Source organism: Salmo salar, chromosome ssa10 (assembly GCF_905237065.1).
Source record: "Salmo salar chromosome ssa10, Ssal_v3.1, whole genome shotgun sequence".
Lineage (NCBI taxonomy): Eukaryota > Metazoa > Chordata > Actinopteri > Salmoniformes > Salmonidae > Salmo > Salmo salar.
The window spans coordinates 107933000-107956022 of NC_059451.1; the positions used below are offsets into that span (position 1 = coordinate 107933000).

Consider the following 23023-nt stretch of genomic DNA (forward strand, 5'->3'; position numbering starts at 1 on the left):
GATTAGACCAAGTTTCTTACTAATCAGAGCCAATAGCCCACATAGTTAGACAAAGGACCTCCAGTGAAATATTGGTTTATTAGTAATCAAAGTGCTGTAGAGAATTGAAGTCCATGGTCAGGAGATCATCGAGCCTGTCAGATACAAAGTATAGTTAATATAGTACACAATAAGATACAGCATAAATTGGAATACCTTTAGACCATAAGAAACTGTCTCCGAGTAAGAGTGCCGATCTAGAATGAGGTCCCCATTGTCCATTCATTTTAATCTAAAACCGATCCCAGAGCACCACTCTTACTCTGCTATATGAATGTGCCCAGAATTACATGTGAATAGACCATAGAGGTAGAAAGAAGGCTCTAGATTGATACAACCAGTCATAGCATGACATTGCCATTGAGGGCTTCCACCAATTTAAAGTAGTCAACTGGGTTGGTGATTCCTATAGGTTGGGAGTGATTAGCAAATGATCAGAGCATTCTTTAAAATTGGGTTGCTCATGAATTGTAACTGTCTTTAAGCTGCATCACCACAATCTAGTGACCACAATAAATGACAAGATTTGGCTCAGCACTCCAGCACTGCATGCTGTGCATACCTTATTAGCATTACATTTATTTTGTTTATTTTAAAACAATATGAAAATTCACTACTTTAAAATGGAGATGGCCACAATGGTACCATCACAGACACTGTAATGGCACAGAAACAAATATTAGTCCTCTTTCCATCTATGGAATACACAGACAAATTAACTTAATCTTGAAACTGCATGGAAAGAAACAGATTAAATAAAATGGTGATGTCAATAAGCCCATCATACCTGCACTTAATTCATCCTGAATTCAGGTCTTCCTGGAACGACATCACCACAGGAGCCTCCACTCCAGGAGGTAGTTTCTCTGAGGAAGTATTTGTTGCATAAATCCTCTGGGACCTGCACCTTCATCTGATTCAGGAGTGGGTTGGACAGGACTAGGCTCTTCACCACTCTCAGCCTCCATGTTGCTTGAGTCACTGATAATCTGGGCAAACTGGTTGGCTGCATTTGGGTTTAATCCACTGTGAAAAGGTGCAAACATGTTGACTTCCAAAGCAGGTTTGTGGCCCAAGTGCTGTGAAAAGGTGGCTGGAGGTTGGACAGCAGAGTTTCTACTTGGGTCATCTATACTTTGTGTAGAGGAATGTTGGCTGGGGTAAGGTTTTGCTTTAATGAAAGCTTTGGGAGGATTGTTTTGTTCAATATAACTAACTGGTGGAAGGGTTTTCCTGAGTAGTAGTAGCTACTAGGCACTTCTCCATTCTGGCCATAGCCAATATTGGATGGCACAGGGTAGTCTGTTTTGGCAGTTACTGGCCTTGGGGCACCTGTGCTATAAGGGGAACCATAGCCAGGGTTATAACTATGGGGCACAGGTCTGCTGCTTTTGGGGAATCATGTTTAGTAACTTGCTGACCTGGAGAGGGTTTCTTACCAGCCTGGCCTCCTCCTGAATTGGTGGTGGAAGGTTGGGTCTGCCCTGGGTAATAGGTTTGATAGAGGTTAGAAGCATAGGGGACAGGGTCAGCATCAATGATTGGTATGGGACGTGTGGTTTGGGCTGTCTAAAATAACTGATGGATTGTTGTTGCTGACCCAAGTAGTAGCCACTAGAAGCTCCTTTATGCTGGTCAGATGTTACTGGCCTTTGATAATTATACTGACCATACATGTAAGGGCCAGCATAGCTGTGCAGATGGTCATGCAGCAGAGGTTCTACTTGGGTCAGCTGTACTTTGTGCCGAGGAATGTTGGCTGGGGTAAGTTTTTGCTTCAATGATACGTTAGGGAGGCCTGGTTTGTCCAGTCTGTACTTTGTCAAAATAACTGGTAGAGGGTCGTTCCTGACCAGAGTAGGAGCTACTAGGAGCTACATTTTGGTCATAGCCAACATTGGAGGGCACAAGGTCTCGATGATAGTCTGTTTTGTCAGGATTGACTGGCCTTCGGAGGTTATATTGGCTACCCACACTATAAGGAACACCACAGCTGGGGATATAATGTGGGGGTGAAGGTCTGCTGCCTTGAGGGCTTTCAAAGCTGGAGGAAACAAGTTCACCATCTCTGGCCGTCAACAGAAACAGGTTCAGTCATTGGCGCAGAAGAGGGTTTCTTACCAGCTTGGCCCATTCCCAAATTGGGGTTGAAGGGTTGTTTCTGACCTGGGTAATAGGTCAGAAACCTGGGTAATAGTTTCCATGCCGAGTAAGAAACAAATTAGGCACAAGGTCAGTTACAATTACTTTTGTATGCATTTTTTGTGCAGGCTGTTTTTGAGTACCTACCTTCTGTCCATAGCCAACATTGTTGGGCACAGTGTCAGGTTTGACTGGCGTTGGGAGGTTATATGCATTTTGGCCACCTACGCTATGAGGGGAGCCATAGACGGGGATATAAGTATGGGGCACAGGTCTGCTGTATTTGCGGTTTGGGGAACCATGTTCACTACCTTGCTGACCTAGAGAGGGATTCTTACCAACCTGGCCACCTCCTCCTGAATTGGTGGTGGACAGTTGCATCTGCCATGGGTAAAATGTTCTATAGTGGGTAGGATAGGGGACAGGGTCGACATCAGATATGGATATGGGAAGCATAGGTTGGCAAGTCGGTCCATGACTAAAATAGTTGGTGGAGGGTTGATGCTGACCCGAGTAGTAGCCACTAGAAGCTCCTTTATGTTGGTCAGGTGTTACTGGCCTTGGATAATTATACTGATCTTACATACTGTAAGGGCCAGTAGAGCTGGCAGAAGATCAGGCAGCAGAGGTTCTACTTGGGTCAGCTGTACCTTGTGCCGTGGCAAGGTTTTGCTTCAATGACATGTTTGGGAGGCCTGGTTTGTCCAGTCTGTACTTTGTCAAGATAACTGGTAGAGGGTTGTTCCTGACCAGAGTAGTAGTTACTAGGAGCTACATTTTGGCCATAGCCAACATTGGCGTACACAGGGCCTCAATGATAGTCTGTTTTGTCAGGATTGACTGGCCTTTGGCAGTTATATTGGCTACCAACACTATAAGGAGCATCGTAGGTGGGGGTATAACTTTGCGGTGCAGGTTTGCTGTCTGAACCTCCTGTGATGGAATGATCGAGTGCAGAAACAGGGCCAGAAATTGGTACAGGAGAGAGTTTCTTACCATCCTGGTCTCTTCCTGAATGGGAAGTGGAGGGTCTTTTCTGCCGGGGGGTTTGAATGTTTATTGGCTATCCATACTGTAAGGAGAGCCATAGCTGGGGGTATAACTCTGGGGGGGCAGGTCTTATTTGGGGGCTTGGTGGACCAAGTTCACTACCTTTCTGGACTGAAGGTTTCTTACCAGCCCAGCCTATTCCTGAATTTGAGATGGAAGGTTTAGTCTGAACTAGAAAATGGTTTCCATAGTGGGTAGGATCAGAGGTATTGGGCACAGGGTCAACAGTAGGTTTTGGAGGCATAGTTTGTTCAGTCAGTCTTTTGCCAAAATAACCAGGGAGAGGTTTCCTGACCTGGGTAGTAGTAACCACTAGGAGCTCCTCCATTTTGGCCATAGCCAACATTGGTGGGCACAGGGTCAGGTTTGATTGGAGTTGGGGGTTTATATTGACCTACACTATAAGGAGGGCCATAGCTGGGGGTATATTTCTGGAGTGCAGGTCTACGGTTTTGAGAGCTTTCCATTCTGGAGGAATCAGGTTTACTTCTTGTCTGGACAGGAGAGGGTTTCTTATCAGCCTGTCCTCCTCCAGTCTGGGGTGTCCCAAATTGGGTGGTAGTGGGGTTCTTCAGATATTGGTAATGTCCACTGGGAACATTTCCAGGCTGAGGGGTACTTGAGCCAACCGGTGCAGGACCAGCTGCAGTGATTGGTTTGGGAGAAATGGGCCTTTGCCAAAGTTAGAGGTGGGCGGCTTTACCTCACCTGGGTTATAACCACTGGGAACCTTAACATCCTGAGTGGGACCATACCACATTGGAACAGGGTAAACTGAAGAAGTTGGGTTTGGATAATACATGGGGAAAGTTGTGGTATGCGAGTAATAGCCACTGGGATTTGTCTCATACTGGGGGGGACCAGTGGCTAAGGGAATAGGGCTGTCTTTCCAGTTTGGGTTTTGGTCAAATCAGTTAGCGCCGTCTTATCTGGGATAAAAACCCAACGGCCCTTTACACCTTGGATCTTTCCAATGGGGCTATGGGAAACTTCTCTCTGGGTGTCAGAGCCATTGGGGGCAAACTCATCTTGGTTTGGGTCTGGGCCACCCTGAGCAGGACCAGCACAAGGGGCGCCTTTCTGATTAGAGCCAGGACTACTGGTAGAGGTTGTCGGTGGACTTGAGGCGTTGGAAGGGTATAGCTAGGCGGAAATCTACTGGAGCACTTTTTGACCGGAGGTCAGCAGGAAAAGTACATACTAGGAGATCCATAATCCATCTTTAAATAGCCCACCCAATCTACCTACCTCATTCCAATATTGTTTTTATTTACTTCGCTGCTCTTTTGCACACATCACTACTTACACACCATCATCTGCTCATCTATCACCCCAGTGTTAATCTCCTAAATTGTAATTACTTTGCTACTATGGCCTATTTATTGCCATACCTCATGCCATTTCTACACACTGTATATAGACTCTTTTTTTCCTGTTGTGTTGACTGTACGCTTGTTTATTCCATGTAACTCTGTCTTGTTGTGTCTGTCGCACTGCTTTGCTTTATCTTGGCCAGGTCGCAGTTGTAAATGAGAACTTGTTCTCAACTAGCCTACCTGGTTAAATATAAAAAATTATAATATATATATATATTTTTTTTTTTAAGTGCTACTCCAGGCTGAGGAACTGTGGACCTGGCCATGCTGGCTGGGGTAACGTGCAGCTCTGTAGTATTGGGTATCCTCAGTGAGACGCTGGCCGCTCTCAGCATTGCCATAACTGCAGCCTGAAATAAATGAACACTTTTAGTATAACATACTAGGAGATTCAAATAAATGCAGATTTTCAAAGATTATGTGCAATCTCCTAGTGGTTAAAAAGGCTCATCCTGGGATGACATTTTTCTAAAGAAGCCATTCCACCACTTGTTACATTAATCAGCTGAGGAATGAAGCTAGGAAAATGTAATCCCTCAAATTCAAAGACTGTAGTCTAGATGCAGGGATTGAAAGTCCATGAGATCGAAATAATAATCTAAGTTAACCATGTTAACGCTTTATATAATATCATTGTAAACAAATTGTTTACAAACAGCATAAATTCTATTTTGGGTTCAATGGGGGGTAACAGTTGTACTAAACATTTAAGCGTATATTCTTCAAGAATAATCATTATTTTCATGGATGTGACAATCCCAGATTGTAGCTTTTTGGAGCTTTTATTGACAATTGGACATACCCATACCTCTTGGAAAACATGCAGTTTACTGCCACACTTAACAGGCAAAACAGAACCATGCTGCAAAAGAGGACAGAAATCACTTCAAAATAATTACTAGGCTATCAAATTGAAATTTAGAAGTGAAGAAAAAAACTAAAATAGAAACATAGTTACCTTAAAAGGTAGACAGGCACAGCCATCTTGAATGAGCTGCAGCACACAAGCTATGCTGGTGTTTTGTTATCTGCTTCCAAAAATGTGTGTTTAACACCACAGATTATTGTGCTGACAGAAACATTTGGTTGGTGTCATGGGAAGTATATTTGTCAACTTCTCAAGCAGCTAAACCTGGTGGTAATCACAACCAGAAAAGTGGAATTTACTCAGGTGCAACCATTTGAGATAATCCTTCAATGATTGGAGGAGGAAACTAGGGCAGAGAAGTCTCTGGAGCAGTATGTTCAGATGTTTCCAGAGTAGAAAATATTATTAAGATGCAATTACAGTTGTGAATTTTTGACGAGACACGAAAAAAGTAATGTCTTGTATGGTTCTACAAACTACATAGGCTATGTTTACATAGGCAGCCCAATTGTGATTTAATCCAGTAATTGGTCTTTTGACCAATCACATCAGAGTTATTTCACAGCAGATCTGATTGGTCAAAATACCAAATAGTGAGAAAAAAATCAGAATTGGGCTGCATGTGTAAACACAGTCATAGTGTTTTCCTATCCATTGCTTCACATTATGCGTTGATCTTAGGCTGCACAGAGGCAGCCCAATTCTGATTTCTGAAAAATATCTGATTTGAAAAAATATCAATTAGTGGAGGGAAAAATCTTAATTATCTGCCTGTGTAAACGCAGGCCGACAAACACACAAACTGTGTTTAACATGCCAAACAGATTTTAGAGCAATTAAAAGTTTTGCATGTGAGAACTCATTTTACATTTTAGCAGACGCTCATATCAAGAGTGACTTACAGTAGTGAATGCATACATTTCATACTTTTATTTTTTTTGCATACTGGTCCCCCATGGGAATCAAACCCACAACCCTGGCGTTGCAAACACCATGCTCTACCAACTGAGCCACACAGGTCTTACAGGAATGCGCTCACCGGCCAAGCACACGCACTGTCATGGATGAAAGGTCCGATCCCACTTCTGACACCAATGTAATGAAACGTAAGGGAGCAGGTCTCGAACCCTCGACCTTCTAGCCCGAAGTCCAGCGCGCTATCGACTATGCCGCAAAAGCATGCTCAACTCAAAATTGTTTACTCATGGTTGTCCAGTTAAGTGAATGTCTGGGTACTTTAATTGGCTTATAGGTGATGGGGTTAAATTGGGGTCATGATAGGCACTAAATGTTTGATGTATTATAATAATTCATTATGCTTATGTTGTATTAATAGAAGGGGAGGGGCTATGGGACCCCTCCTCCTCTACATTTATAGGGTCCTAGACTACAGATTAACAATATATCTATATTCATTGTAAGGCTTTAGAATTGTTCCACAGTCTTTTCTAAGACTCTGCCTCTTATAAAGAAATGGTCTGAGAATAATGTGTGAATTCTTGCATGGGGTCTGTGAGAAAGCACTTCAAAGATAAACATAGAGCCCTGCAGGGGAGTAGGAGAGATAAGAGGCTAGTCAGACATACCTCTATAAATCAACTTGGGGGAGTGGACATTTACTGCTGAGGCCTTAGAAAACACTGGAACTATTGTATCTCTTGCAAGTTTGTATAGCTGTGTATGCATGGGCTTGGTCTGAGGAGTAGCAGGTAATGACGTATGCAGTGACATCACAGGGGGTTGACTACAAGCATGATAAAAGCAACTTGGACTTTTCCTATGGGGCAGAACTCATGAGAGACATCAGTTGTATGTGTGATGTTTGATCTTTGACTTCTGTCTACAGCTGTATTTTGATTAAAATTGTTATGATTTATAAGTGCACATTTTGAGTGTTCCTTATTTGTTAAGTAAATAAACCGGAGCACAGAAAAACGGAACCAACATAGGTAAGGCAATTTATACTGTATGGTCCATTTCCGATAAAGTAAGCCATCTAATCATCAGAGTACAGGTGCTCTGGAGTCTTGAACCCTGCTGAATTCATTAATTAAACTTTATTTGACCATAGCTTTGGTGGTGAAGTTTATAATGAAAACCCGCATTTAAAATCTGCTTGTGGGAGGAGATACAATATGATCCAGTAAGTGATTTTAAACTGTATGCAGTTGTTCATGCATTTAATAGAACATATACCAGTAATTTATACATTTTGTGTCATCCTATTTGACATTCATGTCTGTTTATTATTCAAACCAAATACTCTCAACTCCTTACCTGCCTTACCCCAGAAGATATAACACTGTATGTCAATGTTACTGAAACATTTCCATTTCATGGATATTAGTTTTAGGAGATTTGGCAGTTCCAATAATACAAGAAAAATCTTTATTCATTCAGATGCTCTTGTGCTTTGATCAAATGTGGTCAGAGTGAAGAACGCTTTTCATGTGAACGCTGATGTTTTCCTCCGGGATATTGATGATATGGAATTAAAAATGGATTGTGTGTGGTGAGGAGCTTTGATATGCAGTGTGCAGATGCTCTCTTTCCCACTGTACGCTGTATAAGCAGAGCCCGAAGGCCCACTGCTTTGGCAGAACAGAACACATTCAGTATTTCTAGTTCCCCTCCTCTCTGGTTGGATCCTTACTGTATTGTACAGAACTCTAAACAGTCCATGGTTTTAGTTGGTTCACTGCCAGTTTATACTTTATGCCATACATTTGATTTGATAACTCGAAAAATGTCCCATGGACATACAGTACATGTGTATGATCATTCTCTGACCCTCACTTACACAGATAGACAGGGATTGCAGTTTTTGTTCTGTACTTTACCCTAAACTAAATGGGAATGAAATGCTCACCTTTGACTTTGTAACACTTTGTTTCTCACATTACCCCCTACAGCTATTACACACAGAACACATTGCTGACTAAAGACAGTTTCTGTACAAGTAAAATGAAAAAATAATAACGTCTCTTGCTAAAGCTTGGCTTTCCCAACCAGTTCTGAGAAGTTAATCAACAAATCACAAGTAAAGTATTTGTCCCACTTGACTGGCTCATATAGCTAAACCAATTTATTTTCTCATAGATTGTTTTCTGAATCAATACACTGTAATCTAAAAAGTTATGAAACATCAAATTACAGCAAACAGCTGCTGTTTGATTCAGGATATTCCCCTACAACAGTACCTCCAGAAATATCATGAAATATCAAGTCCTTATGGTTAGTACACTGAACAAAAATATAAACGCACTATGCAACAATTTCAAAAATGTTACTGAGTTTACAGTTCATATAAGGAAATCAGTCGATTGAAATAAATTAATTAGCCCCTAATCTATTGATTTCACTTGACTGGGAATACAGATATGCATCTGTTGGTCAGAGATACCTTTTTTTTTTAAAAGGTAGGGGCGTGGATCAGAAAACCAGTATGTATCTGGTGTGATCAACACCTGCCTCAGGCAGCGCGACACATCTCCTTCACATAGAATTGATCAGGCTGTTGATTGTGGCCTGTGGAATGTTGTCCCACTCCTCTTCAATGGCTGTGCAAAGTTGCTGGATATTTGCGGGAACTGGAACACGCTGTCGTACACGTCGATACAGAGTATCACAAACATGGTCAATGGATGACATGTCTGGTGAGTATGCAGGCCATGGAAGAACTGCGACATGGAGCCTTGCATTATCATGCTGAAACATGAGGTGATGGCGGCAGATGAATGGCACAACATTGGCCTCAGGATCTCATCACGGTATCTCTGTGCATTCAAATTGCCATCGATAAAATGCAATTGTGTTTGTTGTCCGTAGCTTATGCCTGCCCATACATAACCCCACCGCCACCATGGGGCACCGTTCACAATGGTGGGCTTTTATTGTCCCAGCACAAGGTGCACCTGTGTAATGATCATGCTGTTTAATCAGCTTCTTGATATGCCACATCTGTCAGGTGAATGGATTATCTTGGCAAAGGAGAAATGCTCACTAACAGGGATGTGAACAAATTTGTGCACAACATTTGAGAGAAATAAACTTCTTGTGCATATTGGACATTTCTGGAATCTTTTATTTCAGCTCATGAAACATGGGACCAACACTTTACATGTTGCGTTTATATGTTTTCTGTGTATATACAGTCATTCACTACTCTTAGACATACAGTATGTCTTGTCCTTGGTCTCAAGTATAAACTGCTGACCTCCAGTCATGTGGAAGTCTATAGAACTAGGAATAGAACATCAGACTCCACATGTATCACTTAGCATAAGCAGTGTTTCCGCTATATGCATTAAGCAGCAGCGCACTGCCTCTGCTAAATTGTGGCCACCACTGCAAAAAGATATATATATATTTGGGGATGGTAAAATGTTTTCAGTGTAAACTTAAATGATTAAAACCAGATATAAAGTATATAGTAAAGATAATGGAGCAATATATTTTAAAATAAGATCATCTTTGTGAATTAACAATTACCAAAATAAAAACTTGACAGTCAGGGAGAATCTAAAATGTAAAAGAAATGTCATTGAATGGGGCCATGTTTGAGTCACTTAGGTAGCATAAGAACATGGCGTAAGCCATGGAAAAAATGTGTATAATTGCAGGAAATTTGTTTAGAACAGCAAATTCTTTCTCAGCCCCATGGCAAAATGTGTAGAATTGCAGTAAATTACACTGAACAAAAATATAAACGCAACATATAAAGTGTTGGTCCAATGTTTCATGAGCTGAAATAAAAGATCTCAGAAATGTTCCATGCGAACAAAAAGCTTTACATCCCTGTTAGTCAGTATTTCTCCTTTGCCAAGATAATCCATCCACCTGACTGGTGTGGCATATCAAGAAGCTGATTAAACAACATGATCATTACACGGGTGCACCTTGTGCTGGGGACAATAAAAGGCCACTCTAAAATGTGCAGCTTTGTCACACAACACAATGCCACAGATGTCTTAAGTTGAAACTGCAATGTTTCTCTCTGCATAAGAATTGTGACACTCTGGTCTATTGTTCGTTGTAATCTCATAAGTCTGATATTGTTTTGAGATGCCTAAATAAATCAAATACTCAATGTTACAACACACTGACATCTGCTCAGTGCTCATGTAGTTCACTTTCTCCAAACCTTCATCAACTTCTTGTTGCACTTGGTCGTGGTCTTACTGAGGTGTACTGATGTATTTGAGAGTAATGATGACAGATCTCTTCAGGATGTTTTTCTATCTTTGCCCTCCCAGAAGGGGAGAGGAAAATGGGCTCTTTAACGAGGCTGTGTCACTACCCCAGCAGGAGCAGCTCAGTGTGACCCCGGTCTAATAACGATTGAGTTGGCGACAAGACAATAAACCACAGATGCAGTCCAGTCTGTCCACAGTACCTTCATCACATCTCATCTCATCACTTTCCACTTCACTGTGGACAAAACAAGGGGGCATTTGCTTGGCTGACGTTCTGTCTAAAATGGATCCCTTTCGTGCAGCTCGGTGGAAATTAAGGATTTTGTAGGCTTTTCTGACATCCAGTAAAAATATTTCCTTTTGTTCTCCCCCACTGTGAAATCGTGGAGGGGACTGTTGATCAGTGTCCGTCTGTTATGACGTTAGTATGTTAGTACGTTTGTTCGTATGTTCGTCACATGCGATATCTCAGACAGAACTGGGTGAATGATGCATCTGTTTGGCCAGATGTTGGCGCTATAACAAAAGATTGAAAATGCAAACTTTGCAAGGTCACGCCCCTCATTTTCCTCCATTTTGTGAAAGAACACTTAAAATGCTACTTTTCTTTCACCGAATGACCGATCTGCACGAAACTTGATATGTGGCATCTATGGACAAAGGTCTCTCAACGCAATATTTTCCACACTAGTACCTAAAACAACATGGCCGTTATTGACCAATAAACATTCACGTTTGCATGGTCTGGCACATAAATGCATATAAATCCGTCAATGATATTCGTATTGTAACAAAATTTGGTACACATATTGCAAACACTGGCAAGACTCAACATATGCAAGAACATTCATATCGACCTCACGGTGGAGCTATAACAGGCACATGTTTATCTCTTGGTCTGTTTGACTCAGAGTGATGACATTTGGCACACATGCTCAGGGATATGAGTCTAGCTAACCCACGTGATATATCAGATACCAATGGACCGATTTTGATGAAACTTGGGTGAATTATGTTTTTAGCCATAGAGCTCCGTAATTTACAAAATGTCCCAAGGCCCATAGGGGTACTGCATCATTCGTGGGGGACGACATGTTTGCTGTTGCCTTGTTTTATTTTCAGGTGGCTCTGGCTGTGAAGCGGTACCCCTTTGACTTATGGCTCGGCGCACTATAGGCGATGGTGGTTGTTCTCATCAGCTGCACAGTGTGTAACAGAGAACTGCAGGATAATTTGCATCATTTCTTCTTCATTACATTGCACTATAGAAATAATCCTTAATGGCGAACCACAGGACTTCTAAGAAAACATACTCAACTAAGATTTAAATAATCTCTGTGTGTGTGTGTGTGTGTGTGTGTGTGTGTGTGTGTGTGTGTGTGTGTGTGTGTGTGTGTGTGTGTGTGTGTGTGTGTGTGTGTGGCACTTGCCAGATTATGAACCCGAGTTGACAGCACTTCATAACAGCAAGCTGTTGCCTACTGACTGTCTGTAGCGTTCACTGCCTACATTGAATACAATTTTTGTTGTGTTGTTAAACAAAAGCCTATTTAATGAACATCATTCATTTACAAAAATGAGGATAGCAGCTACAGTATGTACCTGTACCATGCTGTGCTGGGTTATCAGTGTGCCAATTAACCTTTCCTCCTATTGCTTATGTGATATTCAGAAACTCTCACCCAAGGTGAACTATGTCTCAGTTGGTAAACCCTTTGAACAACACACCATCTACTGTGAGGACTTATTCGATTAAACTACTGTCTATGTGTAGGATCTATATTCATTAGCCCAAATTTGAATCTCTTTGTAAAATGCCTGGGGCTGGTTAGAGTCTTACAGACAGAATATATCAAGATTTGATTTAAAAAAGGACTATTTTGACTTTTAGAATTTAATGTTATTAACAGAATACAAAGAGAAAATAATCCTCCCATTTCAACATTAAAAAAGCCATTAACTTCCCTAATGTTTATAAAGGCTTTGATTTATTAGTGATGCACTGCAGGCAAAAATACTTACTGTTTTGCACAATGACTGATTTATCCTACAGTACATCATTATCTGAACACTATTATTAGTATTATATTGCAATGTATAGGAATAAAATAAAATAGAAAAATAAAATAGAAAAGTAAGGGTTTCTCTACACCTGGTCAATTACCATATCAAGTATTGTGTTTTTCCTTTCCTCAGCATTGTCACTGCTTTTGTGGTCTAAAGTGCTATAGAAACTAGCTGTGCCCAGGCTCTCAACCTAGATGTCAAATCCCGCATCCAATCTCACATCCATCAAACATACTCTGGTTTCATAACACTGTTGCCCTGGCTACATTGTATTTAAAACGTGTCGTACTTACCTGAACATCACAGTAGTCTGCTTTAAGAAAGAGGCAATGCCTACTCATTATTACATTGCTGTCCTTGTTTTTCTAACTAATTAGCTGTATTAAGGGAATTTGGCCTGTCAAAGTCAATATAACATGGGAACTCTAGTACATAGTGAAGTATGAACAGACAAAACTGAATGTGAGATTGAGAGTAGGGTAGTAAATTCAAGTCAAGCAGAACCTGATTGTTTGTGTTTACAAGTACGTTTTTAAAAGGCTGATGTCTTTTTGCAAGTTGTTCCAGACTGCCAAGGACTTCCACTGTAAGATTGTATTTATTGAATTCATCGTGCTGTCCAACATGGGCGGATCATTGGATGTACACATTCACAAACATGTTTACTTTCTAGAGGGATACTCTTACACAAGATATTGATCAGGACTAGACTTGCGTAGGGATAGACCTTACATCAGGTGTCCTCATCTTTAACTAAAAGTAGTCCTTCTCATTCCGGAGATACAATCTAAAAGTCCTTGGAACAGAGTAATCCTCTTGGCTGCGCTGGAAAATCTATGGACAATCTTTGCTAATCTCAACTGTGCTATCTGACGTTGTTCCAGTAGGCTCCTCAACCATCTAGGACTAGTATTAGTCACAAACTTACTGAAATAAAAATGTTTCAATATTTGTTCAGCTAAATCTCAGCAGCAAACCTTCACTTGTGGAGATTTCTGTTCAACATTTGGAAGCACGGGACAAGTGTCAAGCAGACCAGTGAAAATCTCATGATTAAATACAGCCGGCCAGAGCAACATGAGTTGGTATTTATGCTCAGAAAGACTACAGAAGCATGGAGTGTGAATGCAGGGCACTGCAAGGCCACTTACTCTTAATTAAAGACTGGGGGAAGAGGCTCTGCCAAGGTTTCCACAAGATTCACATAGGAGCAAATTAGGCACCTGACAGCCACACAGACACATCCAACTGTCTCATTTCCCCTTCCTGTTACAGTCTGCCCAGTGGCCTTCTCCTCTTCTTTAGATACAACTTCTTCTCTCATTAAAGGGATGGAAACACTCTCGGCGCTCCCAAATCAAATACATTAACGACTGATTAAGGGATAGCATTGCTAGTATAATTTCTGTCTTCTTTCTTTTGCAAAGTGCTGTAGCCAGTAGCCACTCCTATCGGGATTAGGTGAAAAACACCACAAACACACTCAAAACTGTTGGGTTTATAGTTTATTTTACAGATCTTATTCAGGTTTAGGTTTAGGTATTGTAGCCATCACATTGGAATGGAAGACATCCAAATGTAGATCTAGAAGCATTTCATCCCCATCTTACTAATTAGCAACTTTGACTTAGTGTTCCATTGCAACAATAAATTACCGTTAAGTCGTGGGTGCTTGGGTAATTAACACTTGGCGGCCAAGGCACAGCTCAGAATAACAACATTCATATAAATGCAAGCTTATGATGAATTGAGAGCCATAAAATGAAGAATACACATATCGCCAGATGCCAGGGGTTGTCCGCTGTGGCTTGGTATCCTTCATATTGCTTTATTACATTTCACTCAGCTGAATAATTCTTCTGACATATTGTCATCATTTTTCAGGCTCACTGGCACATTTACATTTACTACGCCAGAGCCATCTAGGCAGCCCAATGTCATTTCTTACCAGGCAGACTGTAGCCTGAGTACCAGTCTCTTTAGCTAACATTCCACTCTGTAGAAAGGAACAGTAAGTATTTATGCCTAAGACATCCTAGGCATTAGATCACCTTTTGCCTCCAGTTGTTGGCCATGGCGACCTGTAAACTCGGGATCAACAGGGCAATGTCATATACCGAATGCTAACGTATTCATGGTGGATTGTTTTCCAAATCTATTTCACTGTCTGATTAATATTCTGTTGAAATACCAATCCCTGTCCTCCTGTCTCTCTCCATGGTCTAACTTTTAATTGGAACTCTAGGGCTACTATAGGTTAAATGGGATACATCAGTGTATCACTTAACATGTTAAAAGGCCCAATGCAGCCATTTTTATCTCAATATCAAATAATTTCTGAGTAAAAATTAAGTACCTTACTGTGATTGTTTTCAATTAAAATGGTCAAATAGAAGAAGAAAAAATATTCTTAGTAAAGAGCAATTTCTCAAGCAAGAATTTCGCTAGGATTATCTGGGAGTGGTCTGAGTGAGGAGGGGAAACTGAAAACTAGCTGTTGTTGGCAGAGAGTTTTGGAACTCTTTCTTATTGGTCTATTAACTAATTTACCACCATGTGATGTCACCAGGCAGGCCAAAACTCCATCCCACTAAAACAGGCTGATATTTCAGACATTCTTTTCAAACGTATCTTACACTAAAAGGGCATTATTATCATTTTCACAGTATTATTCAAACCTCATAGTGTGGAAATATATATAAAACACAGGAAGATCAGGTTTTTGACTGCACTGGGCCTTTAACATAGGTTTCCCATGATTGCATGTATCACATGCAATAACAGGGTTTGTTTACTTATCTGTTTGTATATACACTGAGTGTACAAAACATTATGAACACTGGATGAATCCAAATCAAATCAGGTGAAAGCTATGATCCCTTATTGATGTCACTTGTTAAATCCACTTCAATCACTGGTCATTGGTCCTCCTTTCTTTTTGAAGACCACTTCAATCACTGTTGATGAAGGGGCAAAGACAATTAAAGAATAATTTTTAAGCCTTGAGACAATTGAGACATGGATTGTGTGTGTGCCATTCAGAGGGTGAATGGGGAAGACAAAATATTTAAGTGGCTTTGAACGGGATATGGTAGTAGATGCCAGGCGCACCGGTTTGTGTCAATAACTGTAATGCTGCTGGGTTTTTCAAACTCAACAGTTTGCCATGTATATCAAGAATGGTCCATCACCCAGCCAACTTGACAGAACTGTCGGAAGCACTGGAGTCAAAATTAGCCAGCATCACTGTGGAACGCTTTCGACACCTTGTTTAGTCCATGCCCCGACAAATTGCGGCTGTTCTGAGGGCAAAGGATCGAGGGAAGGTGTTCTTAATGTAGATTATAATACATTTCTTAAAAGAGTCTAAAGGGGGGAAGGGGGGTTCAGCCAGAGGGTTAGATATTCTTCTTCCACCTCTCTATACAACCAGGTACAGAATAAGAATAGGACACCCAATGTCATTTCATGGTCTCTGTAGAAATGATTCACACCGGGAAATAGGTGCTCATGGGATCTCTTTTGTCTTGAAGTTGAAAGGTGCTGATGGTGTTGTGATTGACATGTCACCTATCTCTCTGCCTTCTCTCATTATCCTTTGTTTCATGCTTTCCATTCGGGGCTGGGGTTGATGAAAGATATGGAAATGTGTCCTTCAGAAGACTACAGTTACAGGGAGAGATTTTTAGATTGATATGTTACAAAGAAGCCAATGTAACAGCACCAACGTATTCAGAGAATCTTGCGATGCAAGAATCTTTGGCCGTTTATCCTAAAACATTTGACAGATTCTTCTGATTGTCCAATGGGCAATGTCCATTGATGAATCCGTTTAACGTTACAAGAGAGAACAATATTGTATGTAGTGTGAAGGCAAGGAATCATGGTGTATTACTGTCAGACCTTAAACACCATAGATCTAATTTAGCAGAGCAAAGAATCACCTTATGCTTACTGTAAAGGGTTGTGAATGTTAAAGGATGTACATCCAATATAATAATAATAATAATAATAATAATAAGGTGGGTGCTTATATTTGTCCTATATTGCCTCCCGAGTGGCTCAGTGGTCTAAGGCACTGCAGTGCTAGCTGTGCCACTAGAGATCCTAGTTTAAGTCCAGGCTCTGTTGCAGCCGGTGTACTAGTGACTCCTGTGGCGGGCTGGGAGCAATGCACGCTGACACAGTTGCCAGGTGTACGGTGTTTCCTCTGACACATTGGTGCAGCTGGCTTCTGGGTTAAGTGGGTGTTGTGTCAAGAAACAGTGTGGCTTGGCTGGGTTGTGTTTCGGAGGACGCACGGCTCTTGACCTTTGCCTCTCCTGATTCCGTATGAGAGTTGCAGCGATGGGACAAGATTATAACTACCAATTGGATACCACAAAATTAGGGAGAAAAAGGGGTAACAAATTAAAAAATAATAATATTTGTCCTATATTACACATGTACAAGTCAGCATTATACACGTGTGAATTGGAAATGTGTTTTTTGGCATATCCCAACTGCCCCTGATACACCCTCGGAGAGTGGGGTCACGGCCAGCCATTATCAATAGCAACCCTGGAGCAATTAAGTTAAGTGCCTTGCTCAAGGGCACATCGACATATTTTTCACCTTGTTGGCTCAGGGATTCAAACTAGTGACCTTATGTTCACTGGCCCAATGCTCTAACCGGTAGACTACCTGCCAATACCAAGGTGACTTTAAACTTATGGCTCAAGTTTTGATGTGGCATCATTACGTAGAATGTATTACTTATCTTGTTGAGATCAGAAAGCATCAAGGGCTTTATTTATCTGTCCAAATGGGCATTGTTTTTCACTCTGTTCATCTGTCCTAAAGCCCTCTCTGTCGGCTATGGATCACCTCTCTCTGCACTCAGAGCACCATCATTATCCATCATGTCTGAGGATTACCCACAAGGCCTGTCAGGAGGTTCTCGCACATGCACACACACCCACACCACACACACAAATTATTGGTTGCCATATATGTTATGATTAGGAATAACATGTAGCAGATTTAATAATCAGACTGGAAATGTGTGGGTTTTGGCCTTCAAATGTGTTGTGTATTGCCAGGGCAGTTTTGTCAGGGCCATTGCCTATGCCATTGTAGGCTTACTGAGGAATTATTTTGGTATCTTATGTCTGATTCTCCTATGAAGATGAAACACTGAAAACATACATGGCTTAGATAACAAATTTTAGAAGTGCAGCCTTTTCATTCACAACACTTGGCAATAATTGTGCTCCATTTGCAAACAAAAGGAGGTTGCTTCAAAGCCTGGGTTTCATCTCTCTCTCATGCTATATCTGCCTCTATGGCGGTGTTTACACAGTCAGCACAATTCTGATCTTTTTTCACTAATCAGATCAGCTGTGAAAAATATCTGATGTGAAAAGATCTGAAGTGATTAGTCAAAAGACTAGTTTGGTGTAAAAAATATCAGAATTGGGCTGCCTTTGTAAACATAGATTAACTGTTGCAAGTCAACCAGTGTCACTACAAACATATTTTACCTTCATAAATAATTCACCTTTTTTACATTTCACCCTCAGTTCTACACTCCACGACAGGAGTTTGCAGCTTCCCTCAACCAGACTGCACTTTCGGTAGGCTGGAGATTCTGTCAAGGCAGATAGTCTCATGGTATGATTGAAAGGGCACTGGGCACACTCAATATAACACAATCTATTTGCCAGGTATGGATGAAAACACTAGTTCCCCTGCTAGTCCAGTGTTTGTGGGTGGACAGGGATCCGTGGACTGCCACCTTAATTGGGGGAATAATAAGCATGCCAGAAAGACATGGGTTAAAGGGCCCTAAGGTGATATGAGTGCCAGAAACAACAATAAGCAGAACTATCTGTGACATCAATTCATTGGCTTCCTTCCAGGGGAAACAAATCAAATGTTATTTGTCACATTTGCCGATACAACAGACCTTACTGTGAAATGTTTACAAGCCCTTAACTAACTATGCAGTTTTTACCTGGCGCTAACTCTGCAGATAGCACTACTGGCTGATTGGAAAAGTCATAGTCAATCGATAAATATTATAATAATACTTTTACCAAAAATGTTTATCTTTAATTTACAATCTGTAGAAACTATGAGAATAGAAAGGTTCAGAACATTTGTAAAATATCACAGGACAGTTGAAAAATATATGGCAAGTAGAAATCCAATATGGATGGTGTTAAGTGATAGATGGGAAGGGTTGAATGGAGCTGAAGGGTGGGACTAATAACAACAAGATAACTAATTGAAAGTCTGTAAAATGTATATAGGGTCAGAACTTTTGTGAAACAGCACAGTTAAAAATATAGGGCAAAAATAAATCAAATCTGATGGTCTTCAAAAATAGATGAGAGGGGTTGAGGGTAGAGGAAGGATAGGAGTAAAAACAAACAAAAGATAACTATTGTAAAATAGATTGTCTCTGTAAAATGTATATAGTACAGGCCTCCCGGTGTTAGCTGTGCCACCAGAGACTCTGGGTTCAAGCGCAGGCTCTGCCGCAGCCGGCCGTGACCGGGAGGCTCATGGGGCGACGCGCCATTGGCCCAGCGTTGTTAGGGAGGGTTTGGCTGGCAGGGATATCCTTGTCTCATCGTGCACTAGTGACTCCCGTGGTGGGCTGGGTGCAGTGCATGCTGACCAGGTTGCTAGGTGTATGTGTTTCCTCTGGTGCAGCTGGCTTCTGGGTTGGATGTGCGCTGTGTCAAGAAGCAGTGCGGCTTGGTTGGGTTGTGTTTTGGAGGACGCATGGCTCTCGACCTTTGCCTTTCCCGAGTCCGTATGGGAGTTGCAGTGATGAGACAAGACAGTAACTATTGGGGAGAAAAAGGGGAAATAAATACATACAATTATATAGTAGGTAGAAGCCTAAGTGTTGTTGTTCATTAGTTTACTCCAATTAGGGGAGGGGTGGTAGGGTTAGTGGAAAATAATAAAATAAAATATATTTGTAAAAGATGGACCAAGAATCAAACCCTGTGGGACACTTTTTGTTACGTCTATAAATCCTGATTTAAAGCTGTCAGTAAGTACACACTGTGTTCTGTCTTTTAAATTATTCTGAAACCAGCAGCCAATTGTAGAGCAGCCAATTGTAGAGTTTCTGAATAAGATTCCAGGATTTTTGCTAGGCAAGAGAGTTTGGAAATGGGGCAATCATTATTTAGATCACTCGGGTCCTCACCTTTGTGTACAGGAAGCACATGGGCCGCTTTCCAAATTCAAGGGATATTACTCAAATCAAATCAAATTTTAGTAGTCACATGCGTCAAATCCAACACCTTACAGTGAAATGCTTACTAACAACCCTTAACCAACAATGCAGTTTTAAAAAATAAAAATAAGAAATAAAAGGAACAAGTAATTAAAGAGCAAAAGTAAAATAACAATAGCGAGACTATATACAGGGGGTACGGGTACAGAGTCAATGTGCAGGGGCACTGGTTAGTTGAGGTATTATGTACATGTAGGTAGAGTTATTAAAGTGACTATGCATAGATGATAACAACAGAGAGTAGCAGCGGTGTAAAAGAAGGGGGGAGGGAATGCAAATAGTCTGGGTAGCCATTTGATTAGGTGTTCAGGAGTCTTATGGCTTCGGGATAGAAGCTGTTTAGAAGCCTCTTGGAGCTAGACTTGGCCCTCCGGTACCGCTTGCCGTGCGGTAGCAGAGAGAACAGTCTATGACTAATTTCTATATAAAAACATTTCATACATTTCAATTTCCAGGTTCACAGTAAGTTTCTTCAATACATGTTTTTATAAGAATAATTCACATGTTCAATTAAAACTTAGAAAATATAAAATTCAATGTGTGTGTGCCCCTTTAAGATACCTCAGCACTAACCCATATTCATAACCAGTAAGTTGTGTGTGCATGCTGGTGTGTGTGGCAAACCATATGGCAAAAACAAACAAATGGCCAGGCCTTATTTAATTTGTTAACTCCTCTTTACCACCGAATCCGGATACCTTTATAGCTATAAAACTGCCGAATTTCACTTACCGCTCTTCCAAGACCATAGCCTCAGGAAACGTTTCAAAGAGAGAGAAAATGACCACCCCCATTCTCCTGGAAGAGAAAGTGTCCATTTCTTTAGCATTTACTATACTAATATCATAATCAGCAACCCAAAGGTTTTAACAACAAACAAAACATGGTAAAAACAAGTACATTGTACTCCCTCAAATCATTAATCGTTTGTTTTAATGTACCCCAACGTTTATGTGCGCTTAATTTAACATGCTTTACCCTTAGACACGACAACATGTATCTCACCACCGAGTCTAACAATTCACTCCCATATCGTATTATATGACTGGTCTCTCTTTGTAAAATTATCCTGGTATCGTTATTAGACCAATGTCCAACAACATATGTAATAGCTGTTTCGCCTTAGATTGTTCCTGTTACCCCTCTAAATGTAATACTTTTTTCTGTCGCAAATGTAGTGAATTTCTCAGCGTAAGGAATCAGTGATATTTGATCCCAGGCATCTATTAAAAAGTTGTTTGAGCGTGTTCTCCTACGTCACCCTTAATTAACATACATACTCTATTGGACTTCCATCAGTACTGGTTGCAAGAATCCTACTCAAGACACATCAGATAATACCGTGTTCCATTAAGTGGAACCGACCCCGTCTAAAATAAACAATCCCAGAGCCCCTTTCCAGTAATCTTATCAGTTTAACCTGTTGCATTAATTTAGTAAAAATATAAAACTGTTGTTTAACAAATGTAGAACCTTCAAAAAGTTGGTACTGTTTTATCAGCTTAACAGTCAATACTTATTTAAATCTGCTTTAATTACTGGACACTGTTCCATGTAATGGAAACAGATTATAATTTTAGAATACATTAGATTTAGGCAACTGTCTTCTGAGTAGGCTACAGGTAAGAAAACAAACACTTGCAATTGTTTACAAGCATACATTCAGTTCATGATTCAATGTTTCAAATATGACTCCATTCGCACTAGGTTATTCCAAAAGACCATTTAGGCCACACAATGTTTTAACCTCGAAATCGCCTTGCTATTTATGTTGAATAATTGAGCCTTTCAATTTGAACCAAGCAAGCTTTTAAAACGTTCAGTTTGCATCTTAAAACAAACACTGGCTGCTATATCTAAGAACAAACATGCCAAAAGTATGAAATGATAGTCAAAACAAACATAACGTCTGTTCACAGGTTTTACGCCATAACAAATTCACTACATATTGTATCAACACAGAATCACCAAATCTACACGCTCACTGGCGTGATACAAAGTTTGACTATTCGTAAAATTGTTTGTGCTCTTGCCCATATATACTGCCAATTTGAATATGTTACCTAATATCCACTGTCCTTGATTCTCACAAGGATTATTCAACCCCAAAATCTAATAAGGAGCAGGGTTGAGCCAAGCTCTCTGATTCATAATGCATAATACTTTACTTGCCACAAGGCAGTCAAGCACCCAAGCTAACTAGCTAAAGTTGGCTAGCTAACGCTACTTCCAGACACAAGAGAATACATCTTCACTCTCCATTCTTTTCACCTAGCAGAGCTGGTTAGGCTTTTTTCATGTTTATTCAAAACGTTGGTGACTAACTATGCGGCTGACAATAATTGAAATTACGTTATTTCCCTAACGTTTACTTATACCGGCCATATTCAACCGGCATTGAACATTTGTGAATTCATCAGCTATTCTGCGCTCTGGTACATTCAAACCAGTGCTCTGAAATCCGAACGAAATAGCCTGAGCGAATTTCACAGACACTAACAGGACAGAAATATCCTCCTATTTGTTAAGTATCAATTTCTAACTATTAATATCAAACAAATCAGGTAAATATGTAATTTTTCTATCACACTCTTTAAAGGAAAAAAAAGCTTCTGCCAGTTCTTGGTGAGTAATCGCTGTTCTGATGTCCAGAAGATATTTTCAGTCATAAGAGACGGTAGCAGCAACATTATGTTTAGAATAAGTTAAAAAATAAGTTACAAACAATGCAAAAAAACGAACAGAAACACAGTTGGTTAGGAGCACGTAAAACGTCAGCCATCTTCTCCGGCGCCATGATACCAATTGGATACCACTCGATATAATTGTCAAGTAATTGTCTGTGTTGTTTTTGTCGCACTGCTTTGCTTTATCTTGGCCAGGTTGCAGTTGTAAATGAAAATGTGTTCTCAACTGGCCTACCTGGTTAAATAGATGTGAAATAAAAATAAATAAAATAAACATTTTAAAAGGCTAATTGATCATTAGA

At 40.6% G+C, this 23023-nt stretch overlaps 2 long non-coding RNA genes across 2 annotated transcripts; both read right to left on the reverse strand.

Moving 5' to 3' along the window:
- Positions 1-4816: 4816 nt before the first annotated feature.
- On the reverse strand, positions 4817-5657 carry LOC106561465 (uncharacterized). The gene is made up of 3 exons (XR_001318793.2): positions 5566-5657; positions 5416-5469; positions 4817-4957 (listed from the first exon to the last, which is right to left on the reverse strand). It is a non-coding gene; the product is annotated as an uncharacterized lncRNA (long non-coding RNA).
- An 11941-nt stretch (positions 5658-17598) lies between these two features.
- LOC106561466 (uncharacterized) lies at positions 17599-22700 on the reverse strand. The gene is made up of 3 exons (XR_001318794.2): positions 21040-22700; positions 20767-20832; positions 17599-19573 (listed from the first exon to the last, which is right to left on the reverse strand). It is a non-coding gene; the product is annotated as an uncharacterized lncRNA (long non-coding RNA).
- Positions 22701-23023: the final 323 nt, after the last annotated feature.